Source organism: Lissotriton helveticus, chromosome 2_2 (assembly GCF_964261635.1).
Source record: "Lissotriton helveticus chromosome 2_2, aLisHel1.1, whole genome shotgun sequence".
In the NCBI taxonomy this organism is placed as follows: domain Eukaryota; kingdom Metazoa; phylum Chordata; class Amphibia; order Caudata; family Salamandridae; genus Lissotriton; species Lissotriton helveticus.
In genome coordinates this window covers 396,792,644-396,819,775 of record NC_136060.1, presented here as the reverse complement: position 1 = coordinate 396,819,775, position 27,132 = coordinate 396,792,644, and the positions used below count along the sequence as shown (strand labels likewise).

Sequence of the window (27,132 nt, the reverse complement as noted above, 5' to 3'; positions counted from 1 at the left end):
ACATTTTTTCACGGACCCTAGAGAACTCCAGAAATCGCTAAAGGAGTGGACCAAGGAACAGAGGAGTAGCCCGGGAGGTCAAAGTGGGGAGCAGGATGAGAACAGTCACTTGGACGAGCAGGAATAGTTTGACTGACGGTGCGCCGGTTGGCTCACTGTCGGCCCTATTGGAGTCTGGGTAATGACATGACATGGGGGCTTGGTCTAGCGAGAGGCTGGATATACTGAGAAGTGCCGCAACAGAAAAATTGGAGAGATCTGTGATCGGACTACGACATCATGGATGGGTGAGATCTTTTCATTACATATGTGCCTGATTGCGACCTGGTGACATTCAAAGATCTATGTGCAAAATGGTATCTGCATACAACTCAAAGCGATTGATTGTTGGACTTTGTGGTGCGGGGTGCGCCTTGGGGGGGGAGGGGGACGATTGGAGCTGCCACTAAAGAACTCACTGAGAATAGATTTTGTCTCACGTTGATGGACACTGTTAGGGTGATAGCGCTGGGGCGAATGAGAAGTGTGTAATACTGAAGAACTGTTATGTGCTATTGCTGGTGACCTCTGCCCTGGAGCTTATAGCACTAAAGGCCCCCAGGAGGGTCAGTTCGGGGGTTGTACTGAAGGGTTCCAATCAGGGGAACATTTCAAGTTGGAAGCTGGTGGGTGGGATTGGGTCCTGCCAGGCCAGGTTGGGGGTGGTCTGCTGTGGGTGGGAGTGTGTGTTTGTGATGGGATGTTGTTGTTTTGCACAGGGGGTACTGAAAGTTGAGCCAAGCAGTGAGCTGCCCGATTTTACATGTAGGAGAACCACTGATACCGAAATAGCCTCGCAGAGACTGTTTAGCAGTGCTGGGAGGGCACCTTCTGATACCACCTCCGTTGCACAACTGGAATGGCAGAAACGAATGTGATGGCCGCAGACGGCGATCCTGACACACTGAAGGCTTTGACCTGGAATGTGAGAGGGCTGAATGATTACCGCAAACTCAGGAAGGTGTTAAAGTATCTACATAGGCATCACATTGATCTCGCACTAATACAAGAGACTCATCTCCCTCCAACGAGTAAGATGCTTACTGCTAAAGGATTCGGGGGTAACAGTTTGGCCGCGGGCTTCACTACACACTCCAGGGGGGTGGTAACGTTGGTCAATCCTCGATCCCAATTCAAGCTAACACTGATTGAGGCGGACTCGGAAGGTCGCTATCTGATTGCCAGATGCGTTGGTAAAGGACACGATCTTATAGTAGTTAACATATATGGGCCCAATTACGACCACCCTGAGTTCTACGCGGCACTGGCCGTGCGCTGCAGATCCCACGCTTCCTCTAAAATGCTCTGGGGGGGAGACTTCAACTTTGTGTTCAATCCGGACCTGGACAGATCCAGGGGGCCGCCTCGCCGGCCATCTGCAGCAGCCATCCACATGCAGGCGGAATTGGTTAAATTAGACCTTGCTGATGTTTGGCGATCCAAGCACCCCACACAGGGGGAATACACGCACTATTCGGCCTTTCACAACGTACATACATGAATTGATTACTTCCTGGCTTCTCAGTCGATGCTTCCTTGTGCTCGGAGCTGCGTGTTGCTACCACGTACGCTTTCAGACCATTCCCCCCTACTTTTGACACTGGTAGTGCCAATAAAGCGAATCCCTCCATTTACTTGGCGATTTCCCCCTTATTCCCTATTGGATGAGGTGTTCAGAGGAGAACTGGCGAATGATATAGATACCTTCTTTGAGACTAATCTGGGTTCTGTTGACAGTTTCCAGACTATATGGGACGCATTCAAAGTGTATATCAGGGGGATGGCTATGGCCAAGCATTCTAGTGTCCTTAAGTCCATTAGACAAAGGTTGAAACATCTTGAAACTCAATTGAAGGAACTTGAGACAAGGCAGCAAAGCAACCCAAATGCTGAAGCTACGGCACAGCTAAAAACATTACTTGCTGACTATAATGAGGAGGCAGATAGGGAAGTGCAACATATGGGCAAGTATGCCACAGCTCGGACATATGGGGAAGGGGAGAGGCCCAGTTCAGTGTTAGCTAGAATAATGCGTCCGGAAAGGCGACCCCTGGTGATTGATGAGTTACTAACAGCCACAGGAGATGTGCTTACTGATGAGATGGAGATCCTTGATGAGTTTGGAGGTTACTTTGCGGATCTCTATAAGTCGAAATCCTCCCAGATGGAGGAAGAAATCGATGACTACCTCAGCTACATAAAAATGCCCTTCTTGTCTGATACGCAGAGGGAGTTTTTGATGACACCAATCCAGGAAGATGAGATACGGGAAGCGTTGGGTGGGATGCATTCTGGTAGTGCCCAGGGGGCGGATGGCCTCACAGTGAGCTTTTACAAAGCGTTTATAGACAAACTAATGCCACACTTGATTTCCCTATTTGATGATATCTGCGCAGAGGGTAGTATGTCGGCCTCCATGAGTGAGGCGCTGCTGATCACAATTTTGAAACCTGGGAAACCTCCCAACTCTTGCGGTTCCTATACGCCACTTTCCCTAATTAACGTTGATGCCAAACTGTATGCTAAGGTGTTAGCCACGCGGCTGGCTCTGCTTGCTCCGGACCTTGTGGCACCAGAGCAGGCCGGCTTTGTCCCAGATCGAAATCTCACGTATAATATCCGTACGGTAGTGGGAACCATGCAGCACGTACGGCAAGAAAATAAAGCTCTAGCCATTTTCCTTGATATGAGGAAGGCATTCGACTCTGTGGAATGGTCATTCATGCTGAGAGTATTGCGGAAGCTGGGGTTGGGTGAACCCTTCCTGCAAATGCTGGGGGCCTTGTATTACAAACCCACAGCCAGGCTACGGGTAGGAGATACGGTCACTGAAGCTTTCGAAATAAGCAGGGGAACCAGGCAAGGATGCCCCCTCTCACCCCTATTTTATGCGCTGGTTGCGGAACCTTTGGCATGTGCGATTAGGGAATATCATGGTCTAGAGGGTATCAACTTTCTGACGTACAAAATAGGTATCTCCACGTACGCAGATGACACACTGCTGTATGTCCGTGATCCGGAAACAAATCTTAAATCGGTACTTAGAGAGGTGGTGCGATTTGGAGCCCTTTCAGGGCTGAAAGTTAATTAGACCAAATCAGTGGCGTTCCGGCTGACACCAGTCACTGGGTCGTTTGAGATGGAATATCCACTGCAGTGGTCGACTGATCCGGTTCGGTACTTGGGGATACATTTACATACGGACCCAGAAATACAGATTCGGGAGAATTATGGGGTAGCTTTTTCCAAGCTGGTAGATGACGTTGAAAAGTGGTGCAAACTCCCCTTGTCATTAATAGGCTGGATTGCCATCATGAAAATGGTGGTCTTACCAAGGTTCTTGTTTTTGTTCTCTAATATCCCGGTCGTCCTCTCCAAGGTATTTTTTAAACAGCTGACACAAGCACTCATTAAACTTGCGTGGGGGGATAAGCAACCCAGAATCCAGTGGAAGGTTTTGACTCTACCATTCGAGATGGGGGGCCTAGGTGCCCCGGACTTGGAGAGATATTATAGGGTGGCGCAGGCGGCTCATCTGCACACATGGATACACGGTACACCACACATCCCACACGTAATACTGGAACGTCTGTTTGCGGAACCTTTTCCCTTGCCTGCCACTGTCTGCTTCCCGGTTGATCGTAGTGTAGGTAGATTGGATTCCATCAAGGCCATGAACCATGCTTGGCATGAGTTGATGCGGGCACAGGGCTGCGAACTGCTATATTCCCCACAAATGCAAATTGAATGGGCAGTATGGCTCCCACTACTGAAAGAGAAAGGGGTCACGAGAGCGCTGAACAAGTTGGGAATCGTGAAGTTAGAGGACCTATTTGTTGACGGGGTGGTGAGAACCTGGGAGCAGATTCCCCCCCCCCCCCCCCCCCCCCCGAAGACAGAAGCTTCGCTTTTGACGCGCTTCCAGTATCACAGAGCCCGGAGCGCGTTGCAGGACCTATTGGGCCCGGACCTTGCGGAACCACCTGAGGTACCGGAACTTACCTATGTGATAAAGACTGTATCCCCTTGCAAGCTGGTTACGAACCTCAATAAAATGGGAGTTCGGCATAAGCAGCTTCAATATTCTAAGGCTAGAACGGAATGGGAACGCGATCTCCAAATACAGATAGATGACGAGATGTGTAAGTATTGCTGCACTAGCACTAGGAGACTGTCGCTGAATGGGAGACACAGATTGGTGCATTTCAAATATCTGCATCGTGTCTACTATACCCCAGAGAGGCTACACAGGTATGGGCTACTGCGGTCTGCGGAGTGTGAACGCTGTCACGCACAAGTGGCTGATTTTATCCACATGGCTTGGAGCTGTCCTGGCATCAGCGGATTCTGGGTGGAAGTTTTCTCGGAACTTAGTCAGATATTAGGCGCAGAGATAATAGTCAACCCGGCACTGCTGGAATACTCGAAAACACTGCCAGTGGCGCTAAGACGACTGGCGGATATGGCTTTACTAATGGCCAGGCACGTCGTGGCTATTTGCTGGATGAGGGGTCCGTTGCCTACCAAGAAGAGATGGGCTAGGGATATGCTGTATTGCTGTACTCAATCTGAAACACACAGTGAATTGCTTCCGCCTAAGAGTCGTCCCAAGAACTTCTGGAGTCTGTATCGGACATATGTCCACACAAGTGAGGTAGAGGAGGAGACAGGGCAGGGGGGGAACACTGATGAGCTTGCTGCACCAGAGGAACACGCTGCTGGGACTGATCCTGGGAATGGGGAGGACACAGAGTAAGCCCGAGTCAGGCCGGGGGTGATATGAGTCAGCTAGGAGTCCGGGGACGGAGTACGCAGCGCTCTCTAACAATAACAAAGAGATACCTACGAGGGGTGTTGTGTGAGGTTTTGTGGGAAGGGGTGGAGGGCTAGAGTCTTTGAGGGGTGCTGGTCTTCCACTCCCCTACTTAAAGAAGGGTGGCTTGAAATTACTTATCTGGGATGTGGAGTGGGCAAGCGAACTGCTGGCAAGTTGTGGGTGGGGGGGTTGTTGGGGTAGGACTTAGGAATTTCGTTTACATATTGAAGATGTGTTGGTCCTGCGATCTGCTGGGCTTGGCGTGCTAATTGTTTGTATGCAAGTGAACGTACAGTTGAAGGGGGTGTGCGACGATTTTACTGCCATGGCACTGTTGACATACTTGGAGACTATTTACGACACACACAAACTGAACGCCGCAGAGCCTCCGGGATGTCGGCTAATTGGCTGTGTGAGAAGTTCCTGGTACGATCGAATGTAATTGTTGAACATCAGCTGCCGGCCCCTGGGTTGTAGGCTACACGCCATGTACAATATTTTGCGAGAGAATAAAGGTTTTTGAAACTTTTAAAAAAAAAAAGCCTTCTGTCAGTCAACAGACTTGGAAAAACAGCTTCCTGAGCTGATTATCTACTTAAATGAAAATGATGGCTCGTCTTTGGAGCTCCATATAAGATCTCCTTCACGGGCTTACCAAGCACCATTCCAGAGATGCAACCTAAGATTGAATAACCATGGATTTAACGTGACTAAACGCCTGTGGACAACTCCGGGGAAGGAGATTCCGCCCTGGTGCTTTGCACACCATGAGATAGCCCTCCGCCATAGTGCAAATACGAAATACTCTGTACACCTGCCAACATGATGGGCATGACAATTTGAGCCCCACAGTGCAACTCGAACCCTGTCCTGGAAGAGACACAAACTTGCTCCAGGGAAACAAAGAAAGTTCTGACAAATCATAAGAGCTTTGATGTGGAGTGCCTGATCTAAAGTAGCAATGTAGGCCATGGTCATTACAGCAAGAAGCAGGATGGACAACAGATGATCAGCCTTTCTCAAACAAAGCCCTTCGCTGACCCCAGAGCCAACAAAATGAAGGTGCTGCTGTTGAAGGACCCCAAAGACAATGAATTGGGGTTGGACCCGTACGTGGAGGAGCTGAGACTGCATGGGTTTGAGGCAACATTGATCCCCGTTTTATCCTTCGAATTTGTATCTCTTCGGAGCCTTTTTGAAAAGATAACTCATCCCGAAGATTATGGTGGTCTCATTTTTACCAGCCCCAGAGCCGTTGAAGCTGTTAAGCTCTGCTTGGCAGAGAATGATAAAAATGAAGCCTGGGTGAACTCGCTGAAAGAAAAATGGCAATCCAAACCAGTGTATGTAGTTGGAAAAGCTACTGCTTTGTTAGTCTCCGTAATTGGCCTCATCCCTCAAGGAGAAGAGTCTGGAAAAGTCGAAAAACTAGCAGCACTCATTTGTTCAAGAGAATCTCCCGACTCCTCATCGCCTCTTCTTTTCCCCTGCGGGGCCATCAAGCGAGAAGTGCTTCCAAAAATACTTCGAGAAAAGAGTATTTCCATGGAAAGCCTCGTCGTTTATCAAACAGCGCAGCATCCCGCTATCAAAGAGTCCCAGGGAAATTATTTCGTACAGGCGGGCATCCCTTCAAGCGTTACTTTTTTCAGCCCATCCGGTGTCAAGTTCTGTCTAGGCCATATACAGGCCCTGTCTGGTGCCTCCATCGATCACATTAAGTTTGCTGCAATAGGCCCAACCACAACCGAGGCACTGACAGCAGAAGGGATCCGTGTTAGCTGCACGGCAAAGAACCCTACGCCGCAGGACCTGGCCCTGGGGCTGAAGGCTGCCCTGGAGCAGTGAAGAATTTGCTGGACTTGTCTGAAAACACTTGAAGCCGCAGCAGTTGCGAGATTCATTGTTACGCGAGGGTGGTTTCGATTCGGATATTTGCTGTTAAAATAAAAAATTAAAACATTTGTAAATAGCAGCCTGCTGGATGATTCATATTTCTGTAATTACAATAAAAGTCTCCTGTGCCTACCTGAAAATATATATATATATATATATATAAATTGCCTGGAGATGTTGGCAGGTCCGAACGCTTTGATGAGCTTCAGAACCATAGTAAGGATCAGTGATGTGTTGATTTGAATAGACAATTTTACAGCAGTATATTAAATCAATTGACTGGGAGTACAAGGTCAAAACAACTTGCAGATCTTGCCAGGAAGATTTGATATTTTTCTTTGGGTCAGAAGATTCTGTTGAAAGCAGAGTCTATTCCAAGTCATCAGAACAAGAGAGCAGATTGGAACTCAAGGTTCCAAAAGGATTCCAGTGTCTTTCCAGAAGATTCAGAATCTCTGGGCGCTCGTTTCCGATAGATCTGTTTGCAAGCAGACTGACTTTTCAGATAGATGGGTATTACAATTGGAGGTAGGACCTTGGCAGTGAATGCTTTGCTTCAGATTCAGAACACAGAGAATTGCTATGCGTTCCCTCAATTTGCGGTAATTCAGAGGGTGTTGTTAAAGGTATGGAGGTAATTACACTGAATTTTCCTAGTAACTCTGTTTTGGAACACTCAGTTGTTGTTCCCTGGAGTAATGGAGTTAGCAGTGGGAATTCCACGTTTGATACCAGGGATTGCAGGACGTTTAGAAGGATTAGAAGGGGAAGAGCATCTTGTATAAGAAGGAAACATAAACCTTCTTGTCTGGAGGATTTCTGATAGATACACAGGTAGAGGCTAAGGACCTTTTGAATGAGTCGTGGGTACCGGGGACCAGGAAGAGATACACAGGAGTGTGGAGAAGGTGGTGTAGTTGGTGATTGGAATTTGGATCCCGTGGAGACTCCTGCAGTAGAAGTAGATAATTTCCTTGCAGGTCTGTTTAAGAAAGACCTGTCCTAAAGAACTGTCAACTGTTACAGGTCTGGTATTTCAGCAGGGCATTCTCTGGTGAATTACTTTGCAATTGGTAGTGATCCCTTTATCTGCAGGGTAATGAAGGGAATAAGGCTTAGGCGTCCTCCTAGGGCTAGGTATGATTCATTATGGAATGTTAATCTTATTTTTGACTTGTTTGTCTCTTGGCTTAATAATTCTTACCTTTCAAGGAGACAGTTAACACTAAAGTTGACGACTTTGCTCTGCCTGATCTCTTTTAGAAGAGTGTCAGACGTTTAAGAACTAGATGTTTGTAATAGATATTATTCTCCGGAAGAGATTCCCTTTGAGATATGGAGTAGAACTAAAATAATGTCTGAAAACATCTTTTACCCCTCTTTCACCGACTGTAAAAAGTTGTGTGTTGTGAATTGCATGAAAGTTTATGAACAGGGGATGCTTGAGTTTAGACCAGATGGTGAGGATCAAATATTAATTTCATATGTTTAACCTTATAGGGCAGTTTCTACAGCTACTATTTCGAGATGGGTAAGGCCAGTCTGAAGCAGGAATAGATTTGGCCACATTTGGAGCACATTCTTTGGGATGCTATGCCCAGCAAGGTGTTTTGGGCAGGAGGTACACTTGAAGACAAACTGAAAGTGACAGACTGGTTAAGTGCTAACGCTTTTGCAAGCCTTTAACTTAAGCCTGTGTATCATATGAGCAGTGTGTCACTGGGGAGCTTTAAACATACATAATGGTAGCCTCTGGTCTTGTAATGACTTTACATATATCCTCCGAGCACTCAAAAATAATGTTCAGTCTTGGATATTTTTCTTCCAATTTTAATTTTCAGGGTAATTATTTTCAATCCAATCCTTTAGACAATTCAACGCAGCCAACACGTGTTTCGTCTAGTCAAATCAGACACTTGACTTCTTCAGGGCTGCAACCCAACTTACTTAACTGGGACGTTTGGTACTTATACATATGTGGTTTACTATAGGTCTTATGTGGTGACTTGGGCACGAATTTGGTGATGTCCCCTTTGTGTTATTCTTGAGTTCCGAACATGTAAAGGAACAAAATAATTTTGGATAATTTTGTATTTTTATGGTGAGAAATGTTACTTATAATACTGTTTGGGTTGCAGCCCTGAAGAAGTCAAGTGTCTGATTTGACTAGACGAAACACGTGTTGGCTGCGTTGAATTGTCTAAAGGATTGGATTGAAAATAATTACCCTGAAAATTAAAATTGGAACAAAAATATCCAAGACTGAACATTATTTTTGAGAGCTCGGAGGATATATGTAAAGCTGTTTAAACCGCCAAGTGGTTTATTGTTGGAGGTGTGGTAACCATCCCCGCTCTTCCTGAGCACCATCTAACGAACTATCATAGAACTTTATGACCAGTATTTGCTGTGCGCTCTTGTTTCAACTGTTACCATTGTTTGGTCTTGTAATGAAATGCGATTCTCCAATTACCATGCATAGAGAATGACAATTTGCCTGGCTCTAGTGAAAGTAAGTTTCAATTCTATTAAGGACACAGAGGCGAGGATTATGCTTTTCCGTCTTCGCTTTAATGTAACTCCAAAAACACAGCAGCCATTAAAACACAACTACATTTCCCATGAACACCGGGGAGACAAACAGCAAAAACTTCGGAATCCTGTTCTTAATGTCCTTGACCAGGCTCCCGTTACATCCTCTGTCTCTTCCTGTTCCTCCTCTTTTTTCGCACAAATCACGCCATCCTTTTCCATCATGTATTCTGTTTCGACCCATCATTCCCTTCAAAGATATCGTGCAAAAACCAGCTTGTCATACAGTAGTGACAACAATCAGTTCAGATAACTACAGAACTTAACCTGATAAATCAATCGCAAACAACTTAATAGTACATCCAATCAAAGAAAACAGACTACTTACTCCCTTACGGGTGCGTCTGCATCCCTCCTGGTTGCTGGGTGGGATAATCCTCTCATCCGTGTCCTTAATAGAATTGAAACTTACCTTCACTATAGCTAGGCATATTTTCATTCCATGTCAGGATTGGAGAGGAGCAGTATGCTCTTTCATAGCTTACTTACACCACCTTGTCCATCTTTACTAGCACGGAGGACTGAATCTGGTCCTTGGTCCAGCACCAGACTGCAAAAGAGCCTGCTAGAATTTATGTGTAGGTGATGCTCTTGAGGAGACCAACTTTCGCCGGTGGAAAAATCCCCACACCGGGTGCTCCAGCCTGACCTGCTGGCATCCGACTCTATCACCAATTCGGGTATGGAACCAAAGATAGCTCTCCTGTTCCAGGCCTCCATGTGAGCGAGCCACCACTCCAACTCCTCTCTTACCTCGTCCGTCAGCGGAACCACTTGCGAGTACGTGAGGACCCTCCTTAAATGGTACGCTATCAGGTGCTGCAAGGCCCAATAGTGCTGCGGGCCAGGTAACATATCCTGTATCAAGGAGGAGAGCAGGCCGACTAGGAGCACGATCTAATTCAGCGATGTACGCTGTTTGGCCAAAGTTTGGCGAATCTCGTGACGTATCTTCGTGACCTTCCAAGAGGGAAGACTTAAGGAAGAAGAAGTGGAGTCTATGACGAAACCCAAAAAGACCACTTTCTGCATCAGGGTAAGAAGAGATTTCAGCTCATTTATCACAAACCCTAGTCCCTGCAACAGGTTGACTGCAAACTGAAGATGCGCCCTCAGCCTCGAGGAACACTACGCTAGGATGAGCATATCGTCCAAATAGATGATAGCCGAATCCCCTGAACCCATAGGAACTTCACCGCTCGTATGAGGACCTTGGTGAAGCATTAAAGAGGCCGAAAGGCAGTGTTAGAAACTCGTAGACCTGACTGCGCCAGAGAAATTGGAGGTAGTGATGGTGAGGGGTAAAGAACAGGACCGTCAGGTACGCATCCTTCAGGTCCAGGCGCACAATCCAATCGGATGGTAGCAGCCCGTCCCTAAGGAGATGGATACCCTCCATCTTGAAGTGCTGATACGCAAGCCGCTCATTGAAATCCCTGAGGTTGATCACCAGCTTCCGGCCCCAATCGGCCTTGTTGACCAAGAAGAGGTTGCTGAGAAACCCCTCGGGGTGCATCACCGTTCGACAGATGGCATCCTTCTGAAGCAGAGCTGACACCTCTTCATCTATCATAGATATGTCGGGGACGGAAAAATATATAGGGCGAGGGTGGGTGCATTGATGGGGGGAAATGTAAGACTCTATTTGGAACCCCTGGACCATCTGCAAAACCCATGCGTCTGCTGTAATGGCCGCCGAGCCCAAGAGAAACAAAGCCAACCACCCACCACCCTCAGCTGCGCCGAGGGGATAACACTCACCATTTGAATTGCTGTTGTTGCCGCCCTTGTATACTCCGGGGCCTTTGAAGCGTTTTACTCCTGTTGGGTAAAAGTTGTTGAAGCATGGGTTAGCCTGATACTGCCTTCGCGCAGAGCCTTGTCCTTTTGCCTGCGGGGGGGGGAGAGAAGCGGACGGTCGAGCGGACCCTGCCACGACCGGCCCCTAGGAAAACCCAGGGGTTAAAGACACGCTTAATATTTGTCTCTGCCTTCTCCAGTGACGTAAACTTCGCCACAAACTTTCCCAATTCTTTAACAAATGGGTCGCCGAACAACCCCTCCAGCTTCCAAGGAGGCCTTGTCCCCCAATTTTGGGTCCCCCTTGATCAACAAGGATCTGCGACGCTCTGTTGGCAAGGTGCAGTTCACATTTCCCATAAAGCAGATGGTGCGCTGTGCCCAACCAGAGAGGACTTATGGGGCAATAAAAGGAACCGGACACCTTGGCTTCCTCAACCATGTCCAAAATCTTGGTCATCGGGCCAATAGCATCCAGGAGCTTATCCTGGCAAGCATGCCAGGACCTGTCATTTCCCTTCTTAGGGTCCTTAACGAACTTTACCAGGAACGTGGCCATCTTCGAATCCTTTCCTTCCAACCTTTCCTTCTAAGGTGGGGGGCGGACATTCTGCCCTCAGCTGGCTGCAGGCCTCATTCTCTAGTGGCTTCCTGAGGCGGGCTGCCACGTACTTGGCTACCTTTTCGGCTGGCGCCCACTCAGCTCACCTCGGATGGGCAATGTCTTCAGGTCCAGCATATCAGAAATTTCCTCATGGGGGAGCTCTTCATGGCCCCTTGGCTGCCAAGATCTAGAGGAACCCACACCCTCATCAGCCTCTTCCAGTCCTTCCTGGGGATGAGGTGAATTTGGGCAGGAAGGGTCCATCTCAGGCGCGGGAAGGCCCTGCAGGGCTTCCGGTGGGGATGTCTTGGCCAGGAAACCATGTTTAGGATGCACAAACTTGTCCTTGTCCAGACCCTCTTCACACTTCTTCTTGGGGAGCAAGGGACCCTCTCCCACATCCTCCTGAGGAACCTTCCCCGCACTGGCGTAGCTAGGGGGGTGGGGGAGAGCGGTCTGACCCAGGCGGCACTATTTTGAGGGCGGCGGCAGGCGGCCGCGCGGCACTGGCCCGTTGTGGTGGCCTTTATAATTTATTTGGGGAACTCACTGATGCTACTGTCAGTCAGTGTACCCAAATAAATTATAAAGTCCGCCGCAACGGGTCAGTCACGCGTGGCCGCCGTTTAAAGTGCAAGTACTGCGCTTGAGCACCACTGCGCACGTGGCTTCCTTCCTGCTTCCAGCTCGATGCGGCGTCAGCGGGTGTCTGCAGTGCCTCTGTGCCTCAGAATGAAGTTGTGGGAGGCTCCAGAGGCAATGAGCGCGTGAGGATGACGCCCCACATCTCATTCGATTTGCAACAGGAACAATTAAGTTCTCATTGCAAGCCGTTACATTACCAGACAAGAACGATTAATACTATTTCAGTAAGTCTTTAGTATTACCCTCCTTAGTTTTGTCACGTAAAGGTTTTGAGTAGTCAGCCAGTGATTAATTTAAGTAGGTTGTTGGTCGGTGGGGGCCACCACACTCATTCTTGGGGGCCAACAGTTATTTGTCCTCATGATCAGACATTTCCGGAGAGGGAGAAAAACACTTGGGAAATGAGGGAGAGAAAAACGGGCAAAACACTCATCAAGGGAGAAAGCGGGAACCTTTCTTTCCACATTGTTGCTGTACTTGTAGTTGTTTACAATGAGCCAGATTTCATTACTCTCCAGACATGTCTGCTAGACTGCTACATTATATTGGTGAGCGCTGATGAGTGCATACTTTTCTTATTATGAAACATCTTTGTGGAATGTTTACCTTTGTTCGACAATCACATTAGAAGTGACGCAGCTGTGAACACTGGAATTATTTTAAGTTTGAAATCAATGGGGATTTAAAATGTGTATTCATTAATGAAAATGTACATACGCCCAGTGTTTGTTCATGCGTTGATGAAGTCCCATAATAAAGCAGTTCTGTAGGGAATATGGAGACCAATATGTGCAGTATTTAGAGGAGAGGAGTTGGCCTTACAGCTAGGGCGCTCGACCTCGGACTCTACATTCACAGCGAGGTGCTGGATTCTGCAAGTTCATTATACCGAGACTTTATGACCAGCCTACTGAGTTTATTTTTTTTCGATCCTTGGCATACTCTTACTTTTTTTGCCAAATCCTTTCATAGTTTATACTTTTGGATTTTTCCAAGTGACAGGACCTTTTTGTCCCTTGTAGTAAGTAAATAACAAACTTTTTACACTGCCATACGTTCCAGCCTGCTAATTGGGTTTAGAAAAAACAAAATGAAATAATTTTTACTCTTACATTTTTCACAGAGCTTTGTTTAAGCTAAATAACCTAATGCCCTGATGATGATGATGTCTTAAAAAAACGTGGGTCGAAATGTCGTCAATGCACTTTATAATTGGATGCATTACATTATTTATTAGTTATATATGTTACAATTAATTCACTTTGTATCATTAGTTTGCGTTTGTATGGTCCATTGCTGGATCTCGCATGTACACACTTCTTGCTCTTCGCGTTATCTTGCTCTGCTCTTCTACTAACCTTATGCAGCATTATATTATTTTTGATTGCTGTGTCCAGTTGTACGGTCTATGCATGCTTGAAATCGTTATTCTTTTGTTCAGCACGTCGATTGCATTTCAAATATATTCTATTTATACTATTTCAGAAGAAGCATATATGCATTAATCATCTTTAAAACAGAGAGCTCTTGCCGTTCAACCCTTCTCTTCTGTCATTTGTTGAACTCACAGTAAACCTCACCCTTTAAAAAAAGAAAAAAATAGAGTGAAGTAATGGTAGCTCTCACTCTGCTAGTTTCTCATAAAATGAAAGATGTGCTTGCTGCCTTTTAAACTAGCAGGTCCTAGTGCACAGTCATGATTATCTTCAGCTGCCTGCTCTGTTACAAGATGTAGTTTTGCAGTCACTCACAGCCTGTCTGTTAAATCACTTGTTTTCACGGGACAAGCCACTCCACATACAGCCGCACTAAAATCGTGTTAGGCCGCTCGAGGTTTCTGAGCCACACTGTGTCATTTAAGTCAATAGAGCCTAGTGTAGCTCTGACAGCATGTGGTGGTCATGGTGTGATCTGTGCCTTGGGCAGGTAGAGGTTCCCCAACTGGGGGAGGGGTGGGCGCGGACCTCTCCGGGTTAATGATTTCAATTACAGTTGGATTCAAGTTAGCTTTTGAAAAAAAACATTTGTACTCATTTATGTTGCATTTTTTATTCAACCCCAGCGTGTTTCCCTCATCTTTGTTGCTTAATGTTACTCTTGTGAAGTTGTCACTCATTGTCAGTGAAATTATATGAGTGACAGTCTGAAACCTTGGCAGCATTGGTGCTTTCTTTGTTATGTGTAGAGGGAGTGGGTTGCAGGCTCAGGGCTTGGACTTGGACACAGGGACAAACCGGCACAGTAACAGGGCAGTGTTTTAAATGGGCCTGCACTTTAAAATACTCTTTTCCTTAGTAATGGAACTTTTGTTTCGCAGTTTTGTATCAGTACAGCGGTGTTAAAAGTACTACAATGTTCCTTGTATATTGAGCAGTTTTCGGGCAACACACAGTGTCAAGTAAACTCAGGTGATTAAATTACCTGCTGGAGAGAGATGGGAGTTTCATCTAGTGGCAGGTTTCATTTGTGTGAGGTAGCGCAGGTGGTTAATATCATAGCTCCAAGTATTCGCAATGCTAATGTGACATTTCGATTGATGCAGTGACTTATAAAAAACATTCCACAGCGAAATGTGACACTTCAAAAACATTTTATACTGTGTTAAAATAATGAGTTGCATATTTATTGTGCTTTAAGTCATAGGCTGGGACATCGTAGCACTTTAAATACAGAAGTCGTTAACCACCACTCCTTACCCACCACCACCAGGATTATATTCCTTTACTGTCTGGTTACACTCTTCTGTAGTGACTGAATTAATCATTAAAATATCATACTGCAAACAAATGCATTTCCTACCGATTACTTTAACTTAGATGTATCTTTAAAAATACAGTGTGCCTTTATTTTATATGCTGTTACCTGAAAGTGAAGACAATCGAAACTTGGGACAGAATAAACATATTTTGTCCTTCCAGCTTTGTTTTTAACTTACTGCCCCTCCCAACCCTCTTCTCCCTCATCCGGCCTGGCACTGCCCCAACTGCAGAACTCAAGTTAGTATAGTGATCAGGTGCATTGGACTCACCTGTAGTATCCTGAGGGTGCTGCCAGGGGAATTGTGGTCAAACCCAGTGTGGTGGACCGGTCTGCAGATATTGCTGAGGTCATGGGCGGGGCAGATAGGGTACAGGGGACAAGGGTCCTGCACAAGCTGGGATGTTATGAGTGAGATGTCACTAACAGGGTAGGTAGAACTGATGTAAGTTTTGGGTTTCCTTCTGCTTTTCCTTCAGCGGCGTAGCTAGGTGTGGGTGGTCTGTCCCAGGCAGCACTATTTTGGGGACGGGGCTGTCTAGCCCTGGACCGTGTCATGTATGTGCATGTCACTTGCATGATCGAGGTAACTATTAGCGGCAATACTCCGTGTCTCTCGGACCTCTTTCAGGTGCTCGCCGTCCTTTTTCCCCAGCACCCCCCCCAATGGGGGCGGCAATCTGAAGGATAGCGCTGGGCGCCACAAGCTCTAGCTACGCCTTTGCTTCCCCGGGGCAGGAGCTGGGACAGAACGAGAACCTGTGGCTCACTGGTTAGAGCGGCAGACTCTGAAGCAGAGATCAGGCCTGGGACCAGGGTTCAAGTCCCGACGCGGCAGGGTCTTGAGCTCAATGTCCGCGGACTCGATAATTCTCGCCTCGGCGCCTACTCTAATCATGGGTCCCACGCTGCAACTCTGGGCAATAGCTTGCTTAATCTCCACAATGGCCCCTACAACGCTGGGATGCCTGGCTTCACCTTGGGGTTGCCCAGGAGGGGCTTCTCACAGGGAGAGCCAGGAAGGGTTCCACTGCGTTATACAGCGCCGGGACGCCCCGTTGGGGCAGCTGTGCGCTTTACAAAATACACTACATTAACCAGACTGTTCAATCTTTGCGCACTCCTGCACTATTTTCTCTGATAATCTCTGCTCCATAGTTGCCATCAGGTCATTTACTGCCCTGTATATGGATGGGGGGGTCAATGGCCGCATAAAAGTCATCATCCCATTGGAGGTAAGCCAGGTAGTCCTCCTCCTCCTCGTACATGTCTTGCTCCATGGTAAGGGAAGGAGGGTAGCTCCTAACGTGAATAAGGGGAGGCCAAGGTCAACGAAGGAGCAGCACACCCTGGGCGTGAGTACAATGGGCTGAGGGGTTACACCAGAGAAATGTGGGTGGCCCAGAAGGCACACGATTGTTCAGGCACAAGCCTAGGGACACCCCAAACACCCTCACTGTTCTCAGGGTACTAATGCCCGGACAGAGGCGTCCCCATGTAGGCCACTCTGGCCCAGACAATGCTGGCCCCTCAGGGCATCAATCCAATGGTGCACGGCACCACTAGTTGCCCCCACGGGGCGTCACTTGCAGCAATTAGGGAAAGAATGTCCAGAACCAGTTCTCCGCTAGGCAATTACTGGGTGCGAGCAGTATCTGGCCGAGCGCAACGCGTTTGAATTCCCAGACGGGAGACGCTTGCCATGGGCCAGAACATTGTGCCATCGCCCTCTATCGGGCAGTGGACTGCGCTGCAGTCATGTTGGGCAATCCCATCGCGTTAGGAGCGCAGTAGCGGTCTGCGACCAACTCAGTGGAATCTGAAAAGAGAAAACAAAACGTGCATCCACGCACAATTAACACAAGGATCCCCCCCGCACTGTGCCTTCGCAATCCTCTCAATCACCCATGACAAACATAAGAGAGAAAAAGGGGCCACTTAACTGGCTGCTGAGCAGCAAAGAAAGAGGAGGAACAGGAAGAGATACAGGATGTTATGGGAGCCTGGTTAAGGACATTAAGAAAGGACTCTGAAGTTTTTGCTCTTTGTTTCCCTGGTGTTCATGAGAAATGTTGTTGTGTTTAATGGCTGCTGTGTTTTTGGAGTTAAATTAAAGTGAAGAAGGTAAAGCACAATCGTCGCCAGCGGGCCTGACATAGAATCTTGATTTCATTAAAGACAACGGAGGCGAACATTATCCTACCCTCCTCTCCCATTTCATACTATTATGTTGTGAGCGTTTTGGTGGGTTATTCATTAATGTTGATTTTGGTGGTTATTATTTAACATGTTGTTTTGTTCTTGCAAAAGTAATACAAACTTTACCCTTGAGTTGCCTGTTGGTTTCACTTGTTTTTTCCTGTCTTCCAGCTAATTCTTTGCTGTGAGAATTTGGCAAGCTAAGTCAAGTGTTTGTTGACGTTGAAGGTTTCGGTACAGATCTAGTATGATTCATTTTTTCTTTGTCACAGCATCAGGAGGAAGATATCTAGTTGCTATAGAGCTATACGCTGGATTGAAAGTTCTCAATGGAATGTTTTATCTATGATGTAATGTTTGTTCTTTAAAGGGCTGCATGTTGGGGCAGCAATGAAAGGTTATTGCGTAATGTTAGCCTCCGTTGTCTTTATTAAAATCAAGATTCTCTCTTCATGGTAATTGGAGAATCACCATTCTATGAAAAAAAGTGTGTAGGCAGTACCAAGCTGACAAATAATGACCGTACCAAAGGACAGAAAATGAGGTGTTCACAGGTGGTAGAGGCGGGAACATGCAGCAGGAGAGAGTGAAAAGACCCTGCTAAAGGGTAAAGAGATGATGTGAGATATGCAGAGTGAGGATTTCAGAAGGATGTGAGAAGAAAAAGTGCACAAGTTTCTAACAGAGCGAGAGACTGAAGAGGAATGGAGTGTTTAGGTGAAACCAGGAGTGAGACACTCCAAAGTACACTACTGCTTCCTATGTCCTTAGTAATGTTTAAATCACAGTCTTACGTTTTTAGAATTGAAAACTGTCATTCATATTTATTCACAACACTATTATTGATTTTACTCAAATATTTGATAACAAGCTTTGTCAAAAGCAATAGTTCAGGCTTGTCTTAATGTCTGTTGTTGTGTTATATGTATGGATGCAGTAACAGAAAACTATCAGAGAGGAACCCAAATACAGTTCAGGTGGCATGCTCTGTGAAGCTCAGGATTTGGTTTCCATGTTATAACAATAAGAAACGGTGGACCTGTGATTTTCGTAAAGGACTCTATTAAAGTCAAGAGTCCTAATTGGAAAATACCAATCTCCGCACAAAACCTAATCACATGTAGGTCCTAAGAATAATAGCCACTCTTGAACATGTAGGAAAATTATATAACAAGCACCATCCCAAGTGAAAACAATAGTATATTTTGATTAAAAATAGACATCTATCTATGAACAGGTAAACAGGTAAAAACACCAGAAAAAATTAAAGTGTTAACAAAATTTATTAAAATGCCTCCCACTAGGGGTTACACTCTAGATAAAAACAATAAAAAAACACATAAAAGGGTCAAAGTACAAAGGGTCGACGCTGCGTTTCGGTGTGAGTTTCAAATGTTTACACCTTCTTCAGGACACTCTGACAGTTTCTTAAGTAATCTACAAATTAAAAACATCATTTTAGACACTAATCTTTATGACACATTATCATATTTACAACATTTAAGTATACTAACTGGTGTATCTAGGGACAAATCATTTTTCACTACCTGTTATTCTAGGGATGTGCTCTTGGACAGACTATATTTAGTTACATAGACTTAAGAAACCAACATTATATCTCTGACACATTTAGGTCTTCGAATACCCGCCTTTATCAAAAAATGTGTCCATGGTAGTCAAAATCTGTACCTGTTGGTATTCTCTTTTGGACATTGAGAGAGACTTCAAAATCAATAAGAGTCGTCAGTGCCTTCACTTTTGCTCAATGGCCTTAATGAGGGAATAAACATTGAGAATATTTTTTAGTTGGCGTTCTTATCTACTTCTCCCGTTAGTTCAACTTATTTTTATGCCATGCATATTACCTGGTCTCAGTAGAAGTGCACGGCAAGGAACACCGGAGGAGCCACCGGAATTTCTCAGAGTAAATATAGACGATTGCCTCACGTCTTTTTAGCCTTTAGGGTCAAACAGCTTTTTTTCACATTAGCGCTGTATTCTTTGGTTTTTGTTAAAACCTGTTGAGGTAAAGTTAACGTATTATAATAAACTCCTGTAAACTTATGGGTCTCTCATATTATTTATGGTCTACATCGTCAGTTTCAGTTCGGTTCAATGTAGATCAATGCCATATTATATACTTTCTCCTTACTCCGTGCTTTACTGGCTATATTATCAAAAGTATTGAAAGAGACACTTTAAAAGTTCCCTTTAATTGGGCTTAACTGGACAAAATGATGCATGATCTAAAAGTCTTGTCAAAAATACTTAGGAGGTTCCCCTCGGTTGGGCTTAATTGGACACAATGCGGCATTATCCAGAATATTGGCAATAATGTTTTGAAGGTTCCCCTTGGTTCGGCCTGACAGGACAGAATGCGGCATGATCTATTAGGCGCTGTTACTGCCTTCCTGCGGTTTAAACGGGACAGAATCCCGCTCGGTCTGTCGGGCGCTGTTACTCCCTTCCCACGGTTTAGCAAATATTAAATCAATAGATAAAAGACCAAATTCCAACCGCTGCCCCCGGGGTTGTTAGCTAGCATGTACTCGCTTGCTTACCGGTATCTTGAAAATCGGCCTCCCTGCTCCCTGCCCGTAAACTAGAGACAGAAGTTCGCCTCCGTTTCAGTTGTTACTTATGCCGAGTTACGTTTGTATATAGTTCTAGTTTACGTTTGTAAATAGAAAAGCATTGTATTAACATGGTACAAAATGGGATATAAAACTCTAAATGCCAAGAATCCACTTCCAGGTTAACCCTGGAAGAGCGAGTACTTAACCCAGTCCGGCATCCGGTAAATTATTTACCCGGATGACACGGAACACGGAGGAGCAGGGAGGCCGATTTTCAAGATACCGGTAAGCAAGCGAGTACATGCTAGCTAACAACCCCGGGGGCAGCGGTTGGAATTCGGTCTTTTATCTATTGATTTAATATTTGCTAAACCGTGGGAAGGGAGTAACAGCGCCCGACAGACCGAGCGGGATTCTGTCCCGTTTAAACCGCAGGAAGGCAGTAACAGTGCCTAATAGATCATGCCGCATTCTGTCCTGTCAGGCCGAACCAAGGGGAACCTTCAAAACATTATTGCCAATATTCTGGATAATGCCGCATTGTGTCCAATTAAGCCCAACCGAGGGGAACCTCCTAAGTATTTTTGCCAAGACTTTTAGATCATGCATCATTTTGTCCAGTTAAGCCCAATTAAAGGGAACTTTTAAAGTGTCTCTTTCAATACTTTTGATAATATAGCCAGTAAAGCACGGAGTAAGGAGAAAGTATATAATATGGCATTGATCTACATTGAACCGAACTGAAACTGACGATGTAGACCATAAATAATATGAGAGACCCATAAGTTTACAGGAGTTTATTATAATACGTTAACTTTACCTCAACAGGTTTTAACAAAAACCAAAGAATACAGCGCTAATGTGAAAAAAAGCTGTTTGACCCTAAAGGCTAAAAAGACGTGAGGCAATCGTCTCTATTTATGAAATGAAATGAAATGAAAATAGGTTTTATAAAGCGCAGAATAGCTGCCCGGAGGCGTCCCAGCGCTGAAAACTAACAGGTGTTGCCCATAGGGCCAAGTACAGGAGAAGCAACTTATTTGTTAAACAGGAAAGTTTTTAAATTTTTCCTGAAAGAAGTAAGGTCTGAATTGGACCTAAGATGATAAGGTAGGCTGTTCCACAACTTGGCCGCGTTCAAGGAGAAAGAGCGACCTCCTGCTCTGGATCTCTTAACCTTTGGCACTACTGCCAGTAAGGCATTAGTAGATCGAAGTTGTCTATTGGGAAGATAGGGGGTGATTAAGGTGCGACTAATTAGTGGCCCAGTTTCCCAAAAAGATTGATGGGCAACACAGAGAGATTTGAAGCTGACCCTGTCTTTCACGGGAAGCCAGTGTAATTTTTTCAATCCTGCCTTCACAGAGGTCCTACGGGGGAGCTGGAGCAAAGTTCGGGCGGCACAGTTCTGAATTACCTGCAACTTTTTCAATGTGGAGTCAGGGGTACCAAGGTAAAGCGCATTTCCAAAATCCAACCTGGCCAGTATTAGTCCCTGGACCACAATTTGTCTGGCTTCAAACGGGAGTAATGGAAGAATCTTCTTCAGCATTCTAATCAGGCCAAAACAGGTGGCAGATAGTACAACGGCCTGATGGTTAAACGTCAGGGACTTGTCCAACCAGACTCCCAGGCTCTTGATGGCATCCCTGGGGACTGGGGGGGTACCCAAGCAAGCCGGCCAGATGTGATTGATCGTGGATGGTGCTAGATGTCCCAGCATCATGACCTCTGTCTTGTCTCCATTGAGTTTGAGACAAGACATGGTCATCCATCGATCAATCTTGCTCAGACATTCGAGCAGGTCCACTGTACCCACAGGGTCTCCAGCCCGCGTGAGAGAGACTACCAGCTGGGTATCGTCCGCGTATTTACTCTGAGAAATTCCGGTGGCTCCTCCGGTGTTCCTTGCCGTGCACTTCTACTGAGACCAGGTAATATGCATGGCATAAAAATAAGTTGAACTAACGGGAGAAGTAGATAAGAACGCCAACTAAAAAATATTCTCAATGTTTATTCCCTCATTAAGGCCATTGAGCAAAAGTGAAGGCACTGACGACTCTTATTGATTTTGAAGTCTCTCTCAATGTCCAAAAGAGAATACCAACAGGTACAGATTTTGACTACCATGGACACATTTTTTGATAAAGGCGGGTATTCGAAGACCTAAATGTGTCAGAGATATAATGTTGGTTTCTTAAGTCTATGTAACTAAATATAGTCTGTCCAAGAGCACATCCCTAGAATAACAGGTAGTGAAAAATGATTTGTCCCTAGATACACCAGTTAGTATACTTAAATGTTGTAAATATGATAATGTGTCATAAAGATTAGTGTCTAAAATGATGTTTTTAATTTGTAGATTACTTAAGAAACTGTCAAAGTGTCCTGAAGAAGGTGTAAACATTTGAAACTCACACCGAAACGCAGCGTCGACCCTTTGTACTTTGACCCTTTTATGTGTTTTTTTATTGTTTTTATCTAGAGTGTAACCCCTAGTGGGAGGCATTTTAATAAATTTTGTTAACACTTTCATTTTTTCTGGTGTTTTTACCTGTTTACCTGTTCATAGATAGATGTCTATTTTTAATCAAAATATACTATTGTTTTCACTTGGGATGGTGCTTGTTATATAATTTTCCTACATGTTCAAGAGTGGCTATTATTCTTAGGACCTACATGTGATTAGGTTTTGTGCGGAGATTGGTATTTTCCAATTAGGACTCTTGACTTTAATAGAGTCCTTTACGAAAAACACAGGTCCACCGTTTCTTATTGCAGTAAAGTCCCCCAACCTGTGTTTAAGTAAACCAGGGGAACCTTCCGCCCAATTTTTGGTTTCCATGTTATAAGCCATGCCCTTAATCAAAAAGAACATGCTTCTAGGAAAATATTCCCAATTAGACTTTGTTAGCCATGCCCATTTAAGAGACCCCCCCACACCGATTCCATCCCTTTTAAAGCACTGACTGCAACCGTACATGTGGTAATGCAAATATGTTTATTGTTAAAGGATTTGGCCTCTCATTGTGTATCAAATTTAAATGAAAAGTGAGGTGTAAAAAGCTCTATTTTACTAGATATTTTTCAGACTTTTTGTGGGTGGGAGACTTCCTTCACGCCTGAGCCCTAGTTTAAGAAAAACGGGTTTGCTCACTTGCTGCACTTGAACTTTGGGCATTGCACTTCTAAGCAGCAGGTAGGGTCAGCGTTAGAAGTAGGCAGTACCAGTGGGTAAAATTGGCTGTGCAGTAGGAAAGTGGGCAGGTCAGTGGAGAAGTGTGCTGCATCCTCCTCAGAAACATTTGGATACCTGAAGTTATTTGTTTACAAGTTAGGCACTGTTGAACCCCATATATGTCAAAAGGAGGATCACATCAAGATCCAAGGGCTCAAATTACCATTCAAGAAAATCTCAGAATCGAAGGTCCAGCCACAGTCAGAGCCCAAAGGGACAATGTCAAGCAAATACAGACTCGGGATCCCGGTAGAGATGGGTAGGCAGACCACGCGCTGACCAAGGCAGCAAGAACCTTAAACCCCTATGGTTCTTTCCCCTTGATGTAAAACCTAACGGGTACTGTTGACACCTAGACACCTTGACTTTTAGGCAAGAGCTGTCCCATACAGGTAGTACAACCATTTATAAACTGACACTAAAATAGGTCATTTCTTATTAGAGATAGATGTAACCATTAGGTCCTGAAGAATCACAGCCAGTGTGCATAGGCGAGAAACATGTTGACCTCACGATATGTATTGTAGTCCTGGATCGTGACGTGGAATCCTAATTTCCAGCGATCATAGGCTACCCACTGCTTTTACTTGTGTCAGGGGACCACCAGAATAAATTGATCTCCGGTACCTTGTGCCACATTTTAATTCACGTATTTACACTATCCGTTCCCCTTTGGCCCCTCACCCGCACTTCACCCTTAGGCAGTTGGTAAAAAGATCTCCGCCAAAGAGCCCCTCTTTGAGGTGACCCCTTGGGCATTGCACCGCCTGCCCAACGAGGAGCAAACGCCAATGATGAAGCATGACACTCGCAAGGGTGTGTGAGGCAATTAATACCAACAAATTGGATACCCAGGGTAGCCCTCCACTGAGCACTACCTTCACCCTTCTTGTGACCGTACCTTTATCTTTTTCTACATTCTATCTATAGGAACAGCCGAGTCTGTCTTTGCTTGAGACTGTTGAACCCAAGCAAGAAATTTATAAATTAAATACCAAAGGGAAAGTTTTACAAGACACCAATTCTCAATTCACACCAATGCATTGTAGTATATCACTTTAAGATCTGTGTAAGTATATCACTTTAAGATCTCTGTATTGTGTGGAACATTGAGTATGTTCCAGAATTGTTTATATGTGTATATGCATTCTTAGAGAGCTGTTATTAGAGAAGCTATGTGTCTTGATAGCTGTATGACTTATTCCTCTTTGCTGGGGGTTTTAATAAAGAACCTAACTACAAGGATCTACTAGTGTACTTTTCATTGCTACACTGATATGGCGACGAGGACCAGGAACCCTCAGTGCAAGCTTCATAAGGAATTTAAATGAACTTTGTATTTTCAACAAAAGAACGAACTACTGGGAAAATTCAAGAAATTGCACTGGCTTATTCTACTCTACATAGAAGAAAAATACTCCTGACATCCTTCTATCAGTGAGTTGTTCTTTATTCTGACTTTTAATACTGCTATCTATTTCGATATTACTTCGTTTAAAAGCAGTCAAAATTAATGAGCGGCCAGCCTTTTAGCAATCTTCTTTATCTTTAAATTTAATGCGGATGACAAATGCGATCCAGCTGTGTTTATTTCCAAGTTTCCGTGAACTCAAGTGTTAGCCAGCATCGTGGGAGCGCGTTGTTTACCTTCAAAATCTGAGCCTGTGAATCAGAAGCGTGGAGCGCGAGATTGCTGCCATCATTACAGCGTGTTTCCCTTCAAACAACCAGCACGTGTGTAACAACCGGCGCGCGTTGTTGTCTTCACCAGATATTCAACTGATTGATGTCACAGGTCACGCAAGGGGCACACAACGTGTCGGCCATTTTTAATCATTTTTTTTTCTTCTTCTTTATTCAGCACGAACAACAGGAAATCGAGCAGTTAAATGGACATTTTAAAAGCTTATAATTTACCGTTCTTACACTCGATAACAACAGCAATTTTAAGGAATTAACCTGTGCTTTCCCAGACTTCATCGTTCTTATACAGTAAGATTACGAGTTTTTATTATGCATTTGTTCTTGTGTTAAAAAAAAAAAGAAATGGATGGAGAGTCAAGAACAGCTTCCACAAGTATTATGACAGCTTCTTCTTCACAGAGTAACATGAGTATTACCTTGAGTGATCCAAATGAATGTTTAGTTAATCCAGGTGAACCTAATATCAAATGGTTGGATTGGAAAGAATATTTTTTGAATTATATTGCCACTCTAGAGGATAATGGCAGTATTATGTCTCCAGAAAGAAAACAAAGAATTTTAATGCATTGTTTAGGACCGGAAGGTCTCAGAGTGTATTTACAGATGCAAAAGATTGAAAGAAGTGGAGATCTGGATGTATTTAAGTGTGCTATAGCTGATCTTGATGACCATTATTCCCCAATTGTATGTGTCGCAGTTTCTAGACACGCCTTCTATAAGCGTAAACAAAATACAAATGAGACCATTGAAGATTATATCTCTGTTCTAAAGAATTTGACCATCAAGTGCAAGTTTGGACCCCTGCATGATGATATGATTAGGGATCAAGTTGTGATGTGTAGTAAGAATAAGAATGTCCAAGACAGGTTGTGGATAGAAGGGGATGCATGTCTCAAAGACACTATCACATTAGTTAAAAAAGCAGAACTTTCAGATAGATGTGCCAAAGCAGTCTCTTCTTCCAATGAGCCAGTAACTGTTAATAAGATCAATGACACAAGGAGAGACAAGAATACTAATGTGAGACAGTCCAAACAATATCAAAATTATCAACATTGGAAACCACACCAAAATCCAAGTTTCAAGAAAGAAGATAACTCTACTCAATTTTTCGCTTGTTACAGATGTGGTAGCACATCACATACTGCCAGGTTTGATAAATGCCCTGCTAAGTCTTCAAAGTGTGCGGTTTGTGGCTTAATTGGTCATTTCACTAAACAATGTAGAAGAAAATTTCAAAAGAAAACAAGAGTAGCTTGTGTAACTAATGATGACTCTGACTTATCAGATAATAATGAGGATTATCGTGATGAGAAGTTCGATCCTTCAAGCAGCAAAGTGAGACATGTAGTTGTAATATTACTGGTGATGATAGCAACAAACCTTTCTGTATAGTATCCTTTGGTGGCATAGATCTACAAGTAGCAGCAGATTCTGGATCTCCGTTTACTATAATACCCAAATCTACTTGGGATAAGATATTTACAAGGGAAATTGGGCCGCAACTTCAACCTACAGATGTAATTCCTGCTAGTTTCACTGGACAAAAAATTGAAATGTTAGGATTTAGATCCTTAATGTTTGAATTTAAAGGTAGAAGAGCTGTATGTAAACTGTATGTAGCTAAAGATGGACCATCTGTTTTGGGTTGGAAGGATCCACGCTCACGTGACATAATTTTTAATCCTAATAGCCCAGAACAGGTGTTAGTCATGTGTGAATCTGAAAGCACAAAGAATTGGGTTTTGAAAGTATTTCCAGAAGTCTTCAATGGATGTATTGGGAATCTCCAAGGCTTTTCACACAAAATTAGACTCAAACCTAGCGCTGTTCCAAAGGTACATAAGGTTCGTCACATTCCACTCATCGTTCGTGATGAAGTAAAGAAAGAGATTGATAAATTGGTAGATGCTGGAATAATTGAACCTGTAGAGGCGTCTGATTGGATTTCTCCGATCGTTATCGCCAGACTCCCAAATGGCAAAATCCGCATGTGCATAGTTTTAAGGTATTTGAATGATAATATAATTGTTGATCACTTTCCTCTTCCTAGGATCGATGAGATGCTTACCTTGACCAAAGGGGCTAAATGGTTTTCAACTATCGATTTGTCTTGTGCGTATCATCAAATTTCCTTGCAGCCTATGAGTAAACACCTTACTTCCTTTTGCACTCCTTTTGGGTGTTTTCAATTTTGCCGCATGGCGTTTTGGTTAGCGTCCGCTGCGGCCGTTTTTCAAAGTCTTATGCATGAGTTATTTGGTGA

The 27,132-nt window shown here is 44.6% G+C and overlaps 1 pseudogene; it reads left to right on the top strand.

The window, feature by feature from the left end:
- Positions 1-5,888: 5,888 nt before the first annotated feature.
- On the top strand, positions 5,889-6,825 carry LOC144821857 (uroporphyrinogen-III synthase pseudogene; annotated as a pseudogene).
- Positions 6,826-27,132: the final 20,307 nt, after the last annotated feature.